The following is a 23,415-nucleotide window of genomic DNA, read 5'->3' on the forward strand; positions in this document are numbered from 1 at the left end:
ATTTTTTGCCTTCTCCCTCCCCTGCATTGATCTCCCCTTTCTATCCCAACTCTTGGTCTCTTCTTTCTCTTCCACCCTCACTCTTGCTCTTCTTGCTCTCCCTCCCAACCACCACACACACATACATTTGTTCTCCCTTTTTCTTCCCTCTATCAACTCTTGATCTCTTCTCTGGCTGTCTCTTCTCATCCTTCCCCTTTTGTTTGCACCTCTCTTTTTCCATCCTTACTTCCTATTCTGGTTCCCTCCACATTCTTGGCCCCCAACAATACACATGCGCACACACACACACACACACACACACACACTCGCTCTCTCCTCTCACTGACATGCCCACCCTCACTATACACAAACGCATGATCTCAAGTTTTCTCCTCTCTCTGGCCCCCCAACACATATTCACAGTTTTTCTCCTCCTCCTCTCCCCCTGGATCTCTCACTCTTTCACATGACATGTACAGTTTCTCTTGCCGTGTCTCCATCTGTTCACCCTGATCCATGCAGGGCTAGCAGTGCTTCCCTGCCTCTCACTGCTGATTGGTTCATTGTGATAGCTAGAACCAATCAGCAGCCAGAGGCAGAGAATTGGCAGCAGAGCTTCCTCCTGCCTCGGACTCTGTCCTAGTGCCTGCCAGCTCCTCCGAATAGACTGAGAGGAAAGAGGCTGCAGCTGAGTAGAGCTGGATATTTCTAAGACCGGGAGATCCTGCCTTCAGGTCTCCAGGAGAGCACCCTGGGTCAAATCCGGAGAGTTCCCAGGTGTGCCTATGTTTCTATTTAACACTCTGTCACCTATGTATAGTATTCTGTCTCACATTTATTCTAAGGCTCAGTCCTCCTTTCCAGTTTGCCTTGGGATAGCTCTAGGGTTGGCTTGCCATCAGGCTATGCTCACCAACTTTCTGCTAAGTGCCAAAAACGTTAAATAAAAAAATAAAAATAAACAGATGTCTGTTCTTCATTTATTACCATTTATTTGCATATTGGTGAAGGAGCTTTAGAAGGTATTTGCCTACTGAATGTGGGGTTCCAACAGGTCCAGAAAATTCTCTAATTTGAGGAAGGAAAATGAATTGTATGCAAACAGACTGTGCTGTGGGGTTTAGATTGAAAAATGAACACTGGAGGGTGGATTCTTAAAAGATTTTAGGAGTTAGCTAGTTAACTCTAACTAGTTAGCCAGATAACTCTGGTCAGACAAATAACAGGCCTAAACCTACTTGGACAAATTTTGTCCAGCTAGATTTAGGAGACTTTTCAGCTGCAAACCTAGCCAATTACATTTGGCTGAGAATGTGGCTCAAGATAACCAGATAACATTACCTTGTTATCTTACCTATTCAGCATGATTTTGAAAATTGACCCATAGCAGTCCATCAGGGTGAACAGGCACAAGGAATCATCCAGCATAAACAGGTATTTATTTGAAGCCATTCTTGAAAACAGATACTAAGAGCTAGAAAGGGTGGCTACCTTAGAGAAGATACATTATTACATTTATTAAACATTTGTTTGTAATTATATCTTTATTGCGTTTTAATTTATTTACATTGAAACACAAGGAAAACTAGTCTTGTACAAATAATACAGAAAGAATAACAGCGGAAACCTACTACAAGACATAGTTTAATACAAATAATATAGGGGGAGTATTCCCTTCAGGAAATATTTAAAAGAAAACAAAAATATATTAATCCTCCTCTACCAGCTAAAACTCCAATCTCAACTCTGAATTTGTATTAATTATAAAGGTCTTCAGATGTAAAGCATAATAAAAAACAAACTTATTAGTCTGATAAGTAATTAAATACAAGGAATCTGTAAGAAAAAAAGAGGCCCCTAAAGACGGGATCTTATTTTTCAAAGACAGAAAAAGTCTCCTACAAGTCTGGGTGATATCAAATATCAAAATCCTTTGACCATAAAAGGAAAAAATCCCTATTTTTCAAATACTTAGAGAAAATGAGCACAGAATGACACGACCGTGGTAGCCTGGTAGGTATAATATCAATAGAAGCCTCTAAAAATGAAGAGACTTCAGGGCTATCTAAGGGAAAAGCTCGATTACCTACAACATTACCCATATTCCTTTGTTTAGACACATAATATATTTTAGAAATAGCTGGTATTTTTCATATATCAAAAGCCATGATCTTAGAAAGATATTTTTTAAGTAATTCAGTTGATGATGATAACCTTGTATAAGGAAAATTAATAAATCGCAAATGTTTAGCCCTAAATTGATTCTCTATAGACTAGAATTGCTGTGTAAACTTAAACTGTCCTTTATATGAGCCAATCCAGCATTCTGTAGTGAGGAAACTTGTGAATTAAGGACAGTTACAGAGTTTTCAAGATCTTTCACACGCTTTTCATGTGATTCCAAGATAGGTCTGGATTCCACAGTAAATTTATAGAGCTGTGAGACTGTTTGAGTCAAGTTGTTATCTAGTTTGACTATCAATCTCCAAACATCTGATAAAGTCATATTAATTGGCTCAGGATTATCCCCGATTCCAACCTCTATGGGGGGGGGGGGGGGGGTGTTAATCAATGGCAATTGAACCTGATCAGACAAAGAGGGCATCACAACAGGGGTCAGAAAGGCATCCGTAGACTATATTACCCCCACATTAGCCCTTTCCAAATCTTGTGATTCTCCTGTTTCCTCCCGGGAGGGTGTAGTCATACTAGGAATTTTCTCCTCACTGAGAACACTTGTGGTCAGCTAATGCCAAGACTAAGGGAAACCCCAGATAAGGATTCCCCATCATTGTCACTCTGTGGCAACTCACCTAGTCTCTGTAAATGGCTGTCCATAGGGCCACGAACCACACCAGAAACCGGGGAAGAGATGAAGAATTTGGATTTCCTTTTCTTTCCCATCCACTCAAGGCAGTGCGCCAGCAACTGTGCGCCACAGCACCTGGATTTAATAGAGCTTCTTGGAATCGCTCCCGGAACCCCGCTGGACTCCCAGGAAAATTTTGGCCAGCTTGGGGGGGCCTCCTGACCCCCACAAGACTTGCCAAAAGTCCAGCGGGGGTCCGGAACGACCTCCTCCGTCGAATCGTTTTGGTCTATGGCCGCCGCCATTTTGCGGTGGCCATTTTGAAAAATGGCGCCGGCTGAAGACAACACGATCCTATTGAGGGGGCCGTTCCGGACCGCCGCCGTTCTGGACCACCGCCGGATCCCCAGGTAATTTAAAGCATTTGGGGGGGTTTCGGGAGGGTGGGGGATTTAATTTAAAGGGTCGGGGGTGGGTTTTAGGGGGTTTTAGTGTGCTGGTTTTCCTGCCCTCCCCCTTCCCCCGATTTACGATTTTTTAACTATAAATCGGGGGAATTGGTATTGTATTGTGGCCCTAACGATTTTTTGACGATTTAAAATATATCGGACGATATTTTAAATCGTCAAAAAACGATTCACATCCCTAGTTATAATGTCCTTTCCTGTGTGGTGATTTTATATTTAACAATGGTGTTACAAGCAAGGGATTCTTAAGAAGGGACTCCAAATGTGGTACTGGGGTGGCAACACAGTCTTACCCTCTTAAAGTCAAACGAACTCAAGGATTTATCATAATACTTTCATCTATGGTTAATGCCCCTCCCTTAGCCTGGACAACTTAAACTATCTCAAGGGGGGGGGGGGGTTTACAATAACAATGCTGCAGAAATGGCCCCAACATCTGGCTCTTGCCATGGAATTGTTGTGGAAGAAGCAGAGCCGGCTTGGAGAGGCAGCAGCTGACTGGCAGTGCTTTTTTTCAATGCCCTCTTGTGCTGATCGGTGACAGGAGGGGGCAAGCAGTGGTGCTTCAAGTCGCATTCTCCCCTTTTGCAGCCTTTGGCCCTTTTGCTGCTTCGAAAAGCACAGGACACCGCACAGCCCCCCGGGTTCAAAGCAACAGTCAAGCCAGACTGCAGAGGAGGTGGAAGATGTGGCCCGAGGCACCACCGCTCTCTTTCCCCTGGAAATGATAATCACTAGGCTAGAGAGAGGGGTGACCACAAGGGAAGGTGATGTTACTGGTCCAGACTCAGAGCTTAGGTGGGAGTGGGGGAGGAGAGAGAGATAGGTATGAGGGCAGGGGGACAGAGGTGAGGAGAAGGATGGCTCGGCTTCCCGCCCCTGCCCAACAGAAAAGGCGTTCCTCAATACATTAAAGTGAGAGAGACTGAAAACAGGGGAAAAATATCCCTCAAAGGTTGAATGAGAAAAGAAAAAAGCAAGTTTATATTCTGCAGATTCTAGCTAGTATTATTATTATAAAGTATAAAACAATACCGTATGTTCCTATCCAGCAGTGCTTGGAGTACTGTCCTCAACACCAACATCCTCAGTCAAAGGATATACAAAACAAACAGCAAAACAGCCTTGTGGCCTCCGGGCTTGCTCTGTACTTATTTTGTGTCTTGTGGCCTATCCAGACCTCTGTCTATACCAAGGGGCCTTCAGGCCTATAGTCTAGGCCTTGTTGCCTTTGGGCTTCTGTGTTCTTTGTTCTGTATTGTCTTGCTTTGTCCTTGTTTGGTCCTGTCCTAGTCTTTCCTTGTCTGGTCTTGTCATACCCTACCCAGTCCAGTCTCCAGTATCCTGTCCACAGCTTCCTGTCTCTTCCAGTAACCTGTCTACAGCTCCTTCCCTGTCCCAGTTCCTTAATGTCATGTCCTTGCTTGTATCTCTCCCTGGCTGTGTTCACTACCTTGCCTTGTCTCCGTCTATCACAGCCCCGGTCCTTGTTCTGTGTCCAATTCCAGTATCCAGGCCAACCCTGCTCTAGCCTTGCCTTCCAATCTAGCCTCAGCCAGCCTTGCCTTCCAGTCCTGCCTTGTCCAGCTCCTGCACCAAGCCTTGCATGGTCCAGCCTGTACCAAGCCTTACGTTGTTCTAGTTTAACCAGAACTCACCAGGATGTAATGCCATCGCATAGACCTACTGGCACCCAGAACCCAAGAGCTCAACCTGCAGGGGAGGGGGCTGGCTAGGCGGAAACCAGCCTCAGTCCTGCCCAGCATTCAGCCTTGCAGTCCTGTGTAGCTCCTGGAGTGGTGTACCCCGATCAGAGAAACCATGACAGATTTTACTAGAAACTCAGATATGAAGATGCTACATAATAAACAGCATATAAAGACCAAATGGCTCATCCAGTCTGCCCAGTTGAGATTTTCTCTCTCTCTCTGGTTTTCACCACTTTGGGTAAAAGAACATATAACTTCCCATACACAAACCAATACTAACTCGCCCCTTCATCTCCAACCACTTACCACCATGTCTTATTGATCTCTAATCTATTTCACCATCATTGGCCTCCAGATTTATTCCAATGTGTTCAAAAACAGTGCTGGCATCCTCCACATCCCCAGCTAGGCCATTTCAAACCCTGTCGTCTTCCTCTTTGATTTTTAAAAGAGAGAGTTCAAGAGAACATGAAACCAATAGGAGGTAAATGGGTGAGATTTGGCTAGTGGATGGTGTTAGACCAGTAATGGCCTCCAGCATGCTGTGATCAGATCTTCTCAGAGTTGGCTAACCTACAAAGAGCGGCAGTTACTACCATAAGAAACTTGCTGGGCGGACTGGATGGACCATTTGGTCTTTTTCTGACATCATTACTATGTTATGTTACTATTCATTGTCAGAATCATTACCAGGCGGATTTCAGCCTGGTTCCAGTGGAATAGAAAATGTCAATTTCCCCAAGATTCACTGAGAAACACATCACGATTGTATAATTCTAAATAGCGCCTCTCTGTGGGAGAGATCTTTCCCACTGTCATGGCTGAGGTTGGTGGATATTCGGTGTTTCTGTATTACAAATTCTTTAGTTGGAACCTCAACTGGGTCTCTTAAGCAGAAATGTTGTCAAGAACCCACCCAGCAAAGTCTCTCAGGGGTAAGGAAGGAAAGCAAGGATACATTTCCTGAGTGAGGATATTAGTCTGGAGAACTTCTGAAATAAATAATTCCTGAAGTAAAAGCTTTAACAATTTGTCTGGCAATAAACAATCTACCAAATATTTAAGATCTTTCAGTATCTTTGAAACAATACTACAAGACAACTATTTTTTTCTTTTGTAGATGTACTTGGGCAACACTTTGAAATTTTACCAGATACAAACCCTTTTGTTTACCATTGAATTACTGTGAAAACAATATTAACAATTATTTTTTTTCTTCTTTTGCACAACCTTAAGCTGAAATCAACTATGAGTCAGATAAGAATTGTATCTGTTTTCCTCTTTTAATGTGCTCTGAATGTGTCTGTACTCCAAACGTAGGCCTGGATTTTCTAAAATCGCAGGCCTTTGAGAATAACGCGGTACTGGGGGGCAGGGGGACGAAGTGGGGGGCGGGCCTACGAAAGCTGGCAGCGATCGTACCACCGCGGTTTTATCGCTGCCGGCTTTCGCACCCAATAGTGCCACCGTGAAAGATGGTGCTATTGGGTGCGCTACTGGCGGCGATAAGGAGTCTTACCTTTCACTATTAGTGAAGTTGTCGCGGAGTCCGCCCCAATGCTGCCCCGATTCCTCCCCGCCCTGACTCCTCCCCTTCCGGTGCCCCGATCTAGGTATCGCGTGCGATCCCTTTAGAAAATGACCCTCTTAGTATATGAAATTCTTTCAATAAAACAGAAAATTATATACACACATAAAATGCCATAATAATAAGAAGAGGACCAACGTGTCACATGTATTTTCATTGTTTAAAACGAATCTACAAAATCCTTGATCCATAAAATCGAGATGTTCTCTATGGGCCGGATTTTGAAAGGGTTACACGCGTAAATCCGGAGGATTTACGTGCGTAACCGGGTCTGCATTTGCCGCTGTGCCCGGGATCGCGGACTGGCAGTCGGCCAGCGCATGCAACTTGCGCCTACCCAGAGGCAGGCGCAAAAGGTAAGATAAAGGGCAGGGGGGGGTTAGAGTGACCTGGGAGGGAACAGGGGAAGGCAGCACAGCTCAGCGCACGCAAGGTGCACAATTGATTTTATAACTTGTGCGCGCAAATTATAAAATCAAGCATACATGTGCGCACGCTGGGTAGCATGCACACATGTAGGCCATACACACTCCTTTTAAAATCTACCCCTATATGTTTACATGATGAGACAAATGATTTCTTAAAAAAAATTTTTTTAATTAAAAAGAATTTTAATTGTTACGATAGTGTTTCTAAATCAATGATTAAGAATGTTTGATTTTATTGTAATTTGTGAAAAATTTTTATTTGATATATTTGGGTTGAATGGTTTTTAAATATATGTTTAATAAATATTAAATTGTTATTTTTATAGCCCCTGATGCAGCCGAAAAGGTGAAACTCGGCCAGAGTCGAGTATTACATTTTCTAAACTGAATTCAATATAATAAATTCACTTTCCAAGGCATCGGTCTTGTTTTTGGTTCTTTTCACATCTGCAATTTCATAAGAAGCTTTCTGAAATTGAAAATCTGATATCCCAGGTGCCTTTCTTATTAGATGTACTAAAGGTTCTAAGGCCATATTGAATAATAGAGGAATGAGGGGCATCTCATCAGCAATGATTGTTGCTTTAGGATTTTTGTATAAAGCCCTGATCCACATTAAAAATTCTTCAGGGAGTCTAAATTTCATCAAGGACATAAATAAAACTTTCCAAGATATCCTATTAAACACTTTTTCTATATCCAGAGAGATAGCTAGTCCTGGAATTTGTTGCTATGTGGCTAAATGAATAATAGTTAACAATCTTCTAGTATTAGGAAACCAGATTGCTTTTTATGTACTAGTATTAGCATAGCCTTCTCCATTTGAAGCTGTAAAATATTTGCTAATTTTTTTAACATCTGCATTTATTAAAGATATAGGTTTGAACAACAAATTGGGACCTTATCCTTTTTATAAATCAAAGTAATAAATGCATCATTTAATATGCCCAGAGATGAATTGGGAAATCTTATATTATTAAATAGTTCCTTTAGCAGAGTTAAGAATTTCTCACAATAAACACTAACAAAATCCAAGAGGAACCCATCAGGCCCTGGACTTTTCTGTAAAGATAATGAGAAAATTGCTTGGCATATTTCCAACTCCATCATCAGAGCAGCCAAAGCAGCAGTGTATTCTTCTGGTAGAGATGGGAGCTGCAATCTTTGAAAAACTGGGATATATCTGTGTATGATCATTAGAGGACATACATAGAATTGAGAAATAATCCAGAAATAATGTATTTCTACATCAAAGTTCCTCACATTTCCAGATTCATCATTGATTCCATTAATAATAGTATCTTGTGTTCAATGTAATTCACTTTACTCATGACTTTCTGAGGGCCAAGCCCACATCGAATGCACTTTGCAATATGCCTAATACCATATGGGATCCAATTGTCTTTTTGAGTTTTCTGGTTGGCACCACAGCAGTATATCTAAAAACAATATATATGTTGTTATGATATTTTTACCTCAGAAAAGTATGAATGCTCTTTTTCATGTAAAATCTGTTATTATAAATTATAAATGTTATTATAAATTATAAATGTTATTATAAACCATTTATTGTAAGTGATTTTATTTATGAACTAATTAATGTTTATTTCAGTTTTATTTTAAGACCAAATTGTATTTTAATTTGTGTAACTTGATTTAAGTATCATGTCTGTTCTTTTTTAAAATTTTTTACAATGTAAACCGTTGTGAAGGTTGAAAAACTATATATCGGTATATAAAACCGAACAAATAAATAAAATAAATAAATTATAAATGCACAATTTTTAAATGTGTGTGATGAGGACTAGGAAGGAGGGGGCACAAGGCTGTAAAATTCTGCTGGGTGATGCCTGAGCATCAGGTTCTATATCCATGTGTCCTGAGACCTTTGGATTCTTGCTTTGTATGTCACCTGCCTTGACTTTTGCCTGTTTACCAGATCTTGCTTTGTGTGTCGCCTGCTTTGACCTTTGCCTGTGCATCAGATCTTATTACACCTGCTGCGTGCCTTGATCTCAGCCTGGTATTGGATCTCACCTTGCATGTCATCTGCCTTGACCCTTGCCTTTAGACTTTGCCCACCTTGGTCTGCTAATGGCCTGTCAGCTGGCAGCTGACCAACATCAGTCTGTCACAGATTGGACCTTCTCCTCCTGGCACTGACCCCAAGGGTTCACATATCCAAATCTGACCAGTCCAAAAGGTCTTGAGGAGTGGCTGGAGGGTAGTGATGTGCATTTGTTTTAAACAAATTTAAAAAACACAACAAATAAGGGCCAATTTGTTACTTTCGGGGTTCCTGAAACTAATTGAGGGACCTCTAGAATTGAACAAATCCTATTTGTTGCATTCAGTTAAAAAGAATCTCTCCTCGGGCCTACGCCTAGCGAATAGGCTGAGGTTCAAAGTAGTGGCTGTAGTCTACGCCTGACCGCGAGGCTTACGTCTTGGCCTAGGCCTAGGCCTGAGGCCAGGACCTTGTCTAAGCACAGACTGCGGCCATATTTGGTTGCAGCCTACACCTGAGCACAATGCTGGGGTCTCGGTCTAGGCCCATGTCAGACACCAGAACCTTGGCTGAAACCCAAGCCAAGGCCCAGGCCTCCCAAAAAATGTTGCTGGGGTTGGAAAACTTCCCAATCACCACTTAACTGATCCATCAAAGTCCAATGCTGTGGCCATGCCAGGTCCCTACACATGGTCCTCAGGCTAGAACAAGGCTCAAGCCCAGGCCCAACACTGGGGCCAAGTCTCTGGCCTAGACTGAGGCACAGGCATCAGTACCCGATCTTGGGTCTGCGATCATGAGGAACAAATAGAGAATGTTAAAGGCCGAATAATTTTAAAAATAAATAAATAAAACATTTAGAAAGTGATTTGGAAGACTCACTTACCAGTTATGGATGTAAGATTGATATTCTGGCCAAGTATCATGGGATTCCACTACTGGCAAAAAATCTGTATTGCTGCCATCTCAGTTCAGGGACCACATGTATGGTTCCAAGATCCGACTCAATCTATCTACTAGGACGTTCTCTAATCCTACCAGATACGTGGCCCTGAAAACCATCCCTTGAGAGATGGCTCAGTGCCATAAATAGAAAGTTTTCTGACTCAGAAAGTACAAACCTATGCCTCCCTGTTTGTCAATGTAATTCATCGCAACCTGGATGTCCATTTGAACTAGGACCATTTTGTTGGTCAACCAATCTCTGAAAGTTTTTAACACATACCAGATCATCTTTAGCTCCATGAATTTTATCTAATGAAGCTTTTCTTGAGCAACCAAAGACCCTGGATGAAAAGCTCCTCTGCATGAGTTTCTCTTCCCAGGTTGGACACATGCATGGTGAGGACAATTTGGACTGAAGAAAGGTCAGATTGGAATTGTCTCGCCATCGGGACAGGAAACCCCTGAGCAGTTGTGTGACATGGATGCTGTCCTATATAATACTGCGTGGCCTATAGCCACTAAGATCTAAGGTTCCATTAGGCTATCGTCAAGTGGAAACTTGCCAAGGGGACTGACATGGATGATTGATGCTATGTGGCCCAACATTCTCAACATGTACCACTCTGATGTCTGCTGACTCATTTGGATCCATTCCACTGTGGATATCAAGGTAATAACCCTCTGTTGTGGAAGGAAGGCCTTTGCTCCAGTCATGTAGCTGTTAGGATCGTGGACACTTGGGCCAGCTGAGACTGCAGGTGTTGCACTGTGGGGACCCACAGTGAGCATCACAGCCAGGAGGCGGTGCTGAGGAGAGACTCCAAAGAAGGCTTCACCACTGGAAGTCCGAGGTCCCCCCAGGAGGAGCCCGTAGAGACCCGGACCTCTTGGACTTAGGTGGGACCCTATGCGACCAAGGATCCAGGAAGCGGCCGAAGAGATGGAAGATGAGGATGGCAGGGCCCAGGAGGCTAGAAGAGTCTTCACCCTCAGAAGCCCGTGGCTCCCCCGGGAGGAGCCCATGAGAGCCCGAGCCGTTGGGACTTAGGAGAATCCTCTGGGCCAGCAAGAACCGGATACCTGTGGAGGCGGAGGAAGCTGAAGTCAGACTCCAAGAACGAAGCCGGGTCAGAAGCCAGAAGTCAGAGGTCCGAAGCCAAAGCCAGGGGTGGAAACTGGAATCAGAATCGATGGACGAAGCTGGGTCAGAAGCCAGAAATCAGAAGTCAGAAGTCCAAAGTCAGGAACCAGAAGACGGGAACAGCAACTGGCTGCTCTCAGCAGAGAGGGAACCTTGTTGCAAGGCGAGGCATAGCTGTGACTGCCGGGTTTAAATAACCCGGCAGTGTCTGACGTCACCAGGAAGGCTGTCCCTTGTTTCCCAGGCTGATCCCTTTAAATCTGAAGCCCCGGCGCATGCACGCACCTAGGGGGCGGGACCAGCCGCGGATCGTCGTCGGCGTCCCCCTTGCAGGGAGAAGGCTGCGGTAGGCCGCGTTTTGGGCCTGGGTGGCCGAAGAGGAGTTCCCGCGGCTGGACCGGGCCACATGGTGAGTGGAGGTCCCGGGGCACGGCCTGGGACCGTAACAGTAGCAGAGCTCCAATAAACTCCAGTTGAGATGATTGGCTCAAGTGGAATAAAACCTAGTAACTCCAACACCCAGATGTTTTGCGCATCGATTCTGTGGCATCCACCTGCAATGTGCTCTTGATCAGTCAACCATCCATATAGAGATATACATGCACCCCCAGCTTGATAAGTGCACAGACACCAAAGCAAGGCATTTAATGAAGATCCTCGTGGTTGATGCTAGGCCAAAGAGCAGAATGAGAAACTATAGGTGATGGTTCCTCACCACAAAACTGAGATATTTCCTTTGACAGGGGAATATCTTTATGAGGGTATAATCATCCTTAAGATTGAGAGAGCATAGCCAGTAGGGATGTGCATTCGTTTGGGATGTGAATTCGTTCGGGGGGATCCGAATCCTGAACCTGATTTTTCCCAGGAAAATTTCGTTTTCGGGTTTGCGTGGAGAGAGGGGCAAATTTATTAAAAAAAAAAACCCAAACCCATCCCAACCCTTCTAATTTACTTAATTACAACCCCCCCCCCCACCCTCCTGACCCCCCAAAAACGTACCAAAAGTCCCTGGTGGTCCAGCAGGAGTCCCGGGAGCGATTTCCCCTTCCTGGGCCGCAAACTGCCACTAATCAAAATGGTGCCAGTGGCCCTTTGCCCTTACCATGTGACAGGGGCTACTGGTGCCATTGGTCGGTCCCTATCACATGATAGGAGCAATGGATGGCCATGCCGCCCGGGATTTTATAACATGCGTGCGTGCCAGCGCACACATGTTATAAAACCGCGCAACCATGTGCGTGTGCCAGGTAGGGCACGCACCTATTTTTTAAAAATCTAGCACTAAATGGGGACCAAATCAATTCAAATTTAGAAACAGAATGACTCTTCAGGGCAATTAACTTACATAAGCGATATACTCAATCAGTACGCTTAATAACAGCTGTTAGAGGAGGCATTTCTGGTTTCTTTCACAAGAGGGCTATCTCACGTCGAGCAGCTAAAAAGATCTGTTGTATAAGGAGCTATGTATGCTTATCATCCTGCAATGCTGAAATTGTGGATCCCTCCATAAGATCAATTTTGTGTGGTATTTTTGAATATTCAGTAAGGAATATTTAGGGAAATTAAGGTCATTCCCACTATATAGATTGAATTAGAAAAAAATTCCCTCCCCCCCCCCCCAAATCTTTTTATAACTCCACACTCCCACCAAATGTGATAGAAAGATTTCACAGTATTACTGTTTCTCCAACATTTATCATCCACATGTGATAAAGCTTTGTGTAACTGCTCTGGCGTTAAATGCCAGCAGAGAAGCACCTTGCAACCATTTCTACATGAGCAGCAGAGATGGAACATTTCCCTGTGTGTAAAAAGGAGGGGTCCCACTCTTCTTCAGGTAAAGCAGGCACCACGTCCCGCTCCCATGCCTTTATATGTGAAGGTGGTTCCTTTAGCGTCTGACTTTATAGGACATACAGTTTTGAGATTGTCCTTTTGACTTTATCAGTGGTGTTACATAAACATTCCAAATAGGATTTCCCCATTAGTAAATTCTTCTTTATATTTTCTGAACTCAGGAAATGGCTAATCTGTGCATAGGCAAAACGTTTGCCGCTAGGCAACTTATTTTTACCCGCCAAAGAATCAAAGCTCAGTATATCACCTTCCCCCAATATATGCTCCAGCTGACCCACCCCTCCTTCCTTCCAGTTCCGAAAGCCATTCAAAGACAAACCCAGTGGAAATGCACCATTATGGTAAAGTGAAGAGCTAAAGAAGTAATCTCTCTGACTCGCTATTCTACTCCTGGGGGAATTCTGCACAAAAAAAATGTAAAATTCTGCAAACTTTATATTGGTCAAAATAACACAATTTACATGACAGTCTTTAAGTAATTCACACACAGTTTGGATTGTTGGTTGGGTAGACATGAGACAATAGATGATTAAATACTTTTGAGCTCACAGGCTGACTACTGCCTGCGGCCCATTGAGGGCGAGAGACAGCGGATTAAAGGTTTACCGTGAGCAAATGCCTATGATATTGTCTCTAGTCTAGTCTTTGATACATGTTGGTGGTAAATAGCTGAAAGACTATTTCCCTCTCTAGAGTGTTACACTTTGTGTGTGAGTGACTATTTGAGAGGTGTTCGCTTCTGTTTAGTGATTAATTATCAGTCTTTAAGTAATTACATTTTAAATTAATACAGAAAAAAGTTATTATTTAAAGATACAGAATTTTAAATATTTTGAGCAGAATTTCCCTAGAAATTGACTGTAAGAGTGTCCCTTCCACTCACTCTCCCTACTCCCCTGGCCACTTTGCCCTCTCAGGCCCCAACTCCTCCACCTGCCAGTATCTCTTTCCTCCACCTCTAGGCTCAACCCCTTCCACTCTATTGCTAGTCCCAGAGTTTGACCCCGTTCTCAGTACTGTCCCTCACACAGGCTCCCTCTGTCCCTCCCTCTCTCACACACACGTGCTCCCTCTCTCTAGTACAAACCCTCATACAGGGTCTCTCTCTCTTGCACACACACACACACACACATCCCCTCATACAGGGTCCCTCTCTCTTGCATACACACCCACACAAACTCCCTTTCTCTCTCTCACACATACACCTTCACACAGGCTACCTATGTCTCTTTCTCATGTACCCCTTCACACAGGCTCTGATTCACACATACACAATCCTTTCACACAAGCTAGCACCCTTTTTCATACACACGAGCTCCCAATCTCTCACACACATACACACTCATTCACAATCTCCTCATATAGGCTCAATCTCTCTGAAACCCACACTCAAGCATCCACCCTCTCTTACCTCCCATGCTCTCTCTCACAGCCTCCTGCTCCCCTCCCCTCATATAGGCTCCCTCTCTCTGAAACCCACACACAAGCATCAACCCCCCCCTCCCGCACTCTCTTACCTCCCAGGCTCTCTCTCTCACCCTCCCCTCCCCTCTCTCATACCCATTCTCTCTCATCGGGGCCTTTATCTTTGCTGCAAGCGGAACACAATCCGTTCGCTGCACATGGGGGCCTTCATCTTTGCCGCGAACGAAGCGCATCCCGTGGCACATGCGGGCCTTCGTCTTCGCCACTCCATTCGCGGCATGCCGGGGTCTCCTTTGCTATTTTCTGCGCGGGGGGGGGGGGGGGGGGAATTCTGCGCAAATTCTGCTCTCCACAGTAGTGCAGAATTCCCCCAGGACTAACCATTGCTTCCAAATGCTCAAAGTATTGGCCGTAGTGGGAGGCACAACCCCAAGTAGCTGCCATGTTTTCTTGGATTGTCAAACTAGAGCATGCAAGGACATAGGACACACTAAAAATTGTTCCAGATTAACTCATTGCTTCCCCTCACTTTTTCTATTCCAATCCACTACTACTCGCAACTGTGAGACTATATAGTACCAGACCTCCCCAAAGCTTAGGTTGATATATCACTCTGCGTGCTACCCTGGGTAATCTGTGCCACCAGAAATAATAAAATATATACCTTTGTCACAACTTAAACATATTGGGGTAGATTTAATTTAAAAGGAGCGCGTGCGGAATACATGTGCGCGCGCTACTAGGCGCGCATGTTATAAAATCGGGGATAGACACGCAGAAGGAGGTGCACAATTGTGCACCTTGTGCACGCCAAGCCCACGCCGAGCCGCGCTGCCTTCCCCCATTCCCTCCCAGGCCGCTCCAAAATCGGATCAGCCTTGGAGGGAACTTTCCTACCCCACCTTCCCTTCCCTTCCCCTACCTCCCCCGCCCATTCCCCCCCACCTTTTACTTTGGGGTTTTTTTTATCTCGAAACTTACTTCAGCCCTGGGGCTGAAGTAAGTTGCCCGCACTGGCCGACAGCCGGTGCGCGATCCCCGGCACAGCGGCAAATATGGACGCTGTGCTGGGAGCCTGACCCCGCCCCCAGACTGCCCCTTTTTACAAGCCCCGGGAGATACACGCGTCCCGGAGCTTTATGCGCGTCGCTGGGCCTTTTTAAAATAGGCCTGGCGCTCGTAACCCTTTTAAAATCTGGCCCATTATTTGGTATCCGGTCCAGCAGAGTCTGAAATAAATAACATAGTCTTTGTAGAATGTTCATTTTTACTGCAGCTATTTTACCCAACCAATATATATTATATCTCTCCCACTTCTCTAAGTCCTTTAGTATGCATGATATTAATAGAGAATAATTAAGATTATATAAATCTTCCATCTTCTTCGCCAAGCATACTCCTAAATATTTTATCTTATGCTCAGCCCACTTAAAATCGAAACCCTGCTGCAACCCCGCAGTTTGCTTCTGTGGGACAGAGACATTCATTATTTCTGACTTTTCCCTATTTATCCTAAACCCTGAAACTTTACTAAACTGCCCCATTTCAGTTACCACCCCCTCCAATGTCCAAACCAGGTTTGTAAGGGTAAACAGGATATCATCTGAGAAGAGAGATTTAAAGAATTACCTCGTATAGAGGTTCCCTTAATCATGGAATTTGCTCTGAGCTTGATCGCAAAGGGTTCAAGAAAGATAGCAAACAGCAGTTGTGATAAGGGGCAGCCTTGAGATGTACCTCGGCACACTGTAAACAAGTTAGAATAATCCCCATTCACTTTGATGCATGCTCCAGCAGAATCATAAAGCTTATGGATCCATTGAATAAAGTAGCTCCCAAAATTCATCCTTTCCAATCTTTTAAAGAGGAATGGCCAGTGGACCATGCTGAATGCTTTCTCAGTGTCAACAGTTAGAAACAATATAGGGATGTTCTCCTTTTTTACCCATCACATAACATCTACAAATTTACGCACGTTGTCCTCGGCCATCCAGCCAGGTATAAAGCCCTCCTGGTCCAAATGTACCAAGGAGACAATTACACCATTTGTGTGATCTGCTAAGACTTTGGCCAAGATCTATAAATCCAAATTAATTAGTGAGATCGGTCTATAAGGCCAGCAAGCTGCTGGATCCCTTTCCACCTTAGCTATTATAGGTTATGCCTGCCTGATTAGCTCCTGGATGTAAGGAGCCTCCAACTCTGAGAAAACTGAACATTCTCGTCAGAGGTGCACGTACCCAGGGGGCAAAGAGTTTGTAAAATCTAGCAGTGAAGCCATCTAACCCCAGGGCCTTTCTTGGTTTGAGGTTTTTGATGACCTGAAGAATTTCTGGGGCCATAATTTCCCTGTCAAGGATATTCTGGTGTTCTACTGATACTCCTGGTATATCTATAGAGGTCAATATTCAAATCCCATTTAGATGGATAACTGAAAAGCTATCTGTTTAAATGAGATTCATTGCCATATGTGGCTAAATTTTAGTCGCATAAGTTGGGGGCATTCCGGGGATAGGTGGGAGGCATTTCCAGGTGGAGCAGAGTTACCTGCATAAGTTATGTGGCTAATGCCGATATTCAGATTTAACCGCTTAATCTATGTGGTTAACTCTGGTCTGGCTGTAGGGCTGATCTAAAGTTAGCTGGTTAGCCTTTGACCTCTGCCTGTTTCTGACTCTGTTGCTTACTGTCTGCCTGACCTGTCTCGCTCTTCATCGCTGGCCTGCTATGTCCTCTTTTCTTTGGATCTTCATCTCCATAGTGGCTTGCGCCTAAACGTCCAGCTAGCCCCAGCACCCGAGGGCTCAACCTAAGAGAAAGAGGGCTGGTATTGGTGAAGCTCCAGTTGGGCCCTTGCACTAACTAGCTCCACCTGCCGACGGTAGGAACCTGCAGGGCTCCTCCCTGCAGGTAACGCCAACGCCACCTCAGCTCAAGGGTCCACTCCTGCTACAACACACTCCACCACAGTATATAAAGAAGACAAAGTTACTGGTTAGGTAGTAATAGTTTTAGAACTTGACTATGAAGTGCTGGAAACGTTTGAAAATAGCAAGATAAATAAAAAAAACCTGCTGTGCCTGTCCATCCAGGGCTTTTGTCCTTACAAGGGTGTGACCTCGATTGCTGTGCCTGTCTGTCCAGGCCTTATGTCCTGCATTAAGTCCCCCCCTTGTTTATTGTAAACCGGTACGATAAGACCTTGTCTTGAGCATCGGTATATTAAAAGAACTTAAATAAATTGTGTGGGGCTGTGGAAGACAGTGCGCAGACATAAGTCTCTAAAAGGAAAATTTTTCTTTAATTTCAAGCAAGACACCACTGAGTGCTAAATTGGTAAGACATGACAACCTTCCCTTTTTACAAAGGAGAACCACTTCATTGGCTAAAAATCAGACTGTTTTGCTTTCTCCTTCTTGAAAGTTCTCATACTTTTTTTTAGTGGGGTTTGGAGATTAAGACCTCATCCTCTTTCTAACCCCAGATCTCCGCACATGCTTTCAAATATTGGCATGCCTGGTGCCATCTGACCCCATCTAGCGCCACCAAGTCTTGCCTCTTCTTTGGGTGCTCTCCATCACTCTTGAATTGCTGATCCTTTGAATGTTCCTTGGTGTTGTATTACAGGCAATAACAATGTGTTCTCTATCAGCTCCCTCAGAATTAGCCTCAGAAAAAGGTCACAAGAATAGTCTCAGATTGCATTTTAACATGATAGACATGGGTTCCAGCTAAGACTGGACTACATGAGAACAAAGTCAAAGTCATGGTCCTTCAGGAAATGAGTAGCTTTATCTGTGGAAACCCCATCAGAACTCTATGAGATTTGACTGATGCTTCTGGGTTTTATTTCTGTTGCAGTCTTTCAGTAAATGGCATATAACCCTTATTTGCATGCTATCACCAAACAGTCTTGGTGCCATCTTTGTATGCCATGCTAATATAAATATGAGCATCAATAGATTAGATTCAAGAGGATCATCTCCATAAACCCTGGTGTAAAGATAAAATTACATGGGTTAGCATGGTTTGATAAATGGTGATACATTAGCTTTTAAGTGCTGCTTTATGACATTTATAAGTAAGGTTACCAGATTTTTACTGGGTGAATCTGGGACATTTCTCCATAGTCCCAGTAGCAAGCAGTTTACTTGCTGAGGGGAGGGAGGTTAATAGTCAGTAGGACATTCTCAATGAAAATTGTAGTAATTATTCTCAAAATATATCAAAAAGCACATTCGTTTTATTTTGTTACCACAAATGATTTTGCACCCAGTACAACAGTCTAGGACCAGTAGATATGTCCTGCATAAAAGAGAATTACTGTTGAACCAGAAAATGCTAGATCAGCCAACAAAATCCTTCTGTTTCCAACTTGTAAATTCTGTGTGGGAGATACATCCAGATCAGAGACTGAATTTCCAGGATATTTTATACTAATGAGTTCTTAATAGTGAGATCAATATTTAGGTGGCTAAGGGAGAGATTTACTATACTGCAATACTTTATCACAAGGGTGGTCCCACAATATTTGGCTCCTCCTTGAGAAAATATCATGGCCATTTCAGTGCAATATTTTTTATTGTGAAAAAATGTGCGATAAAAATATCGTGGGCTGAGGAAGAAAAACACTCCATGGCGGCCCCTTTCACCCGGGGTTGCCATCATCTTAAAGAGCCACATGGCCCAAAGTAACCCCTCATCTCCAAAGTTCCTAACACCTCCTAGGAGTCTTGCAAGACCCCCATCCACCTCCCTATCCCTTCCTAAACCCCTCGACTTTGTTCCAAATTTCCCACCTGCCCCAATCAAAGATGACCACCCCCCATATACAAAATACCTAAGCACTCTCCCAGTAGCTGACTCTCCCCTTACAGTCAATCAAATCTCTGGTTAGTCTAGTGGCCCTCCCATCCCTCCTTAAAAGGAAAATAGGGCCTGGTGGTCGAGGAGGCCCTCGGAACCCTCCTTACCTAAATAATACTTCCTGGTAGTCTAGTGGCAGCCCAGAACGCCTCCTAGTTCTGTTCGATGCCATCTCCAAAATGGTGCCAGCCTTCTTTTGCCCCATCACATGGTAGAGGCAAACTCCAGTTAGTGCCATTTTGGAAAATGGTGTCAATCAGTCCAGGGCCTAGGGGCACTCCAGGCCATCACTGGACCGCCAGGGACTCTTTTTTTGAGGTAAAGGGAGTCCAGGGACCTCCCTAGACCACCAGGGTCTATTTTCTTTGTAAGCAGTGGAGGGGTAGGGGGGCCACTAGATTTACCAGGGATTTGGGTGACTGTATAAGGGGGCCTGAGGTTGGGGGACAGCTACTAGGATTGTTTGTGTGGGGTTTTGCATACAATTGGGGCGGGGGAAATTTGGAAATAGGGGAGGGGTTTATGAAGGTGGCAAACTGTCGCAGAGCAATTTAAGGTAATAGTTTTTACATTTTCACTTTTGGGCCACCTCAACAAGCAGCGGAGGATGGGAACGGATTTTTAAATGGTGGGAGAGGGCTTTTTTTTGGGCCATGTGGTCCTTTAAATAGCACTAAGGGAGCATGAAGACATGCATTAGCATCCTACTGCCTTCATGTAAAAATATCTGCAACTCCTAAGTTGTAGTTAAAATAACATGTCTTGGAAATGTGTTTTTATTTGCATAGGATTGCCTATGCATTAGCTGCTTTGCCTGCATTAGGAAAATGTATTAATGCAAAGCAGCAAATTTCAATAAGGAGTGGATTTTTAGGAAATAAAACAAACAATATCATGAATATTTTATTTATATTTATTTATTTATTTATTTATTTATTTATTTATTTATTTAATATTTTTATAATCTGCTGTCTCCAGCAATTGATCCACATGGAGTATACACAATATTGCTGTAATAAGGGGATATTGCAAGATAAGCGCTGTTTTAAGCATGTTATACCCTTATTACTTAGAAAAACTGGTCGCATATGGCAGATAATGCTGATGCTGTATTAAGTGCAGCTTCTCCAGCTGGCTGGAAGGAGGATCAGGCATGGAAGGGAAGGAATGCCATGTGAGGCCAGGCCACACTGAAAACTGGAGGAAAGGCCAGAAATCTTGGCTTGGGACCTCAAGTTACTTTATGATAATTGAAACAGTTTCCAAAACCTGTGAGACTATTGTCAGAACACCTGGCCTCCTAGGTCCTCAAGGCCTTGATGTCAGTAACCAGCCTACAGTTACCTGCCAGACATATGCTTGGTTTTTGAGGGGCTGTAGGCTGCGGGCGCCAACCTGGCAAATCCAGGATCTGCAGTATTGCTAGGATGCATCCTTTATCCACACTTTGCTTTGTCTTTACGGCCTCTTCTCTTGCTTCTGCTATTGAGGGAGTAAAGTTTTGGTCACCTGAAAAACTGTTACCTTTCAGCCTATTTTCTACATCTTCTCATGTCCATGCACCAAAGCCCTATTTCTTTCCATTGATGAGCACATCTCAGCAAGATCCTGCACTTTGCAAGGGCCATCCTTAAGCAATGAACAGAACAAAAGATCTCCAAAATTCCCCACCCTGTATGCAAGTAAAAGTATGTTCATAGTGCCATTAGGGACATAATTTATCAGAATTGGGAGGTGTTCCCAGCGGTGGGGTTGGGAAGGAACAACCCAAAATTGTTATTAAATTGCCTGAGGTATGTGCGCATCCCAAAAAATAGGCAGAATTGGGATTTAGATGGATAGTTTTTTTCAATTTAAAATATATGCTAGTAAAATAACATGAACAAGTTTTGCCCTGCAAAGAGTAGATGTAACTTTCTGTAGATGAGTTTGTATGTGTTATTTCAGATAATTTTCAAAGCGAATTTATGTACATAAGTTGACTTAGAAAACTGGTGTGATTTATGTGTTATTGAAAGCATAAATGATGTGGATTGTTATAAAGTTACCATCCCTATGCATGACTGCAATTTTTCGCATTGAATCTGCCAAGCACTTGAGCTATCTTAGATCAATTCTCAGCCTGTCTGCTTCCTGAGGAGGAATCACAAAAGCCCCACTTCCCCCAATAATGCCAGGGGCACATCCATCCCTTAACCATCCTGAGAATCTCAAGAGCACACATATCCCTTACCCTGGGAATCTCAAGCTCATGCACACTTCTCTGGGAATCCTGGAGCACTCAAACCTCACTGAGAAGCTAACAATGGGGCCAATGCAGTATGGTGCGTTCGACTGTGCGCACCATTAGCCCCCGTTTGGCCACACGTTTTCGACGCGCTATTTTTACCCCTTATACAGTAAGGGGTAATAGCGCGTCGAAAACACGCGGCCAACCCCCCAAAACTAATAGCGCTCGCAACATGCAAATGCATCTTGATATCCCTATTAGTTAGTCCCGCGCAATCCAAAAAGTAAAAGCCGCACATTTTACTCTCAGAAATTAACTTCTGCCAAAGGCTGGCGTTAATTTCGGCCGGCACCGGGAAAGTGTATAGAAAAGCAGAAAAAACTGCTTTTCTGTATACCCTCCGACTTAATATCATAGCAATATTAAGTCCGAGGCCCCAAAAATTAAAAAAAAATTAAAAAATCTGCCCGCGAGTTGGAAGACGGACACTCAATTTTGCCGGTGTCCGTTTTCCGAACCCGTGGCTGTCAGCGGGTTCGATAACTGACACCGTTAAAATTAAGCGTCGGCTGTCAAACCCACTGACAGCTGCTGCTTCTGTCAATAAGGAGGCGCTAGGGATGCGCTAGTGTCCCTAACGCCTCCTTATTACCGTGGGCCCTAATTTGCATACCTTTGCTTAGTGAATCAAGCGACCAGGAGAGTGGCCTGGGCACGCATTGGGAGAGCGGGCGCTCGCCGGCTCTCCCGCGCAGTTTACTGTATCGGCCTGAAAGTGCATGCATGGGAATCCCAGAAATGTGAACATAGATATAACAATCAGAGAAAGCACTCGCAGACTGATTCCCTTATCCAACTCCTCTCACATGCACACACATACACACACTTCTTCACAGTGTGCATTGAGTTCAGAAGAGAAACTTTGAGATATATTTGACAATGCTAAGTCACAAAATTAAATTTAATGCCAATACCAACAATGTACATGAGATTTTACACATAAGTGGAACTTCCATAACAGAGCAGTTAACCATTCCTCAATTTTTAGGTAGTTAAATTGTATATTTAAAACAGAAATCTGCTAAAGCACTACCATAGGCAAGTGTGAATTTGAGATTTCCCTGCCTGGTGTTCTGATTTTCCTATAATTTATAAGGCCAGTCACTGACAGCTCACATTCTTTGCATCACACACATTGCTTGAAGTTGTGATTTCCACATTTTACTGCCTAGCAAGAAAGATCAGGATTGCCTGCATGCATATAGACCATGATGAGGTTCTCATCCAGTTTCTCAAATCAGACAAGCAAAGGCACCAAAGGGGAATTAATTCTGATGATAATCCTAACCTTAATCTCCCATCACTTACTTTTATCAAACCAAGATTTATGTTGATGGACACTTTAAACCTCAAGGAAAGTTATCTGATTTCTTCTACTGTTCATTACATTACACTAATGCAGGGATATGATTTCCTTCCCTGCCTTTATCCCTGCAGCAAATGGTATAAATACAGAGCACTCTGCAGGGACTGAAACACTTTCAGCGAGCTGTCAAACAGATTCTCAGTTGGTGTGAGAAGTGAGCAAGAAGACCTGAGACCATGACATCAATTCTGCTTCTAAGTGTTGGGCTGCTCCTGGCATTTGTGCTCCAGGCACAAGCCATTCCTACAGTGATGGAAAACTTCGAAAATAGCAAGGTAACATCTTACAAAACTTTTGTCTTCAGAAGCAGGGTTTGGGTGAAATAGATAAGGATTAAGGTGGAGGTGAAAGTTGTTTAAATCATTAAAATCATCTTAGCGGTGCTGCCCCAATAACAAAGAGGTCCAATACCAAATTTAGTCAGAACAAATTTAAGTTTATTATGGCGTATAAAAGCAATTAGGTGACCTCTGATGGGACCCGGAGTAAAAGCTCCATCATTTTCAGCGCTCTTCCTGCGTGTCCCCA

This window comes from Rhinatrema bivittatum, chromosome 8 (genome assembly GCF_901001135.1).
Source record: "Rhinatrema bivittatum chromosome 8, aRhiBiv1.1, whole genome shotgun sequence".
Taxonomy (NCBI): Eukaryota; Metazoa; Chordata; class Amphibia; order Gymnophiona; family Rhinatrematidae; genus Rhinatrema; species Rhinatrema bivittatum.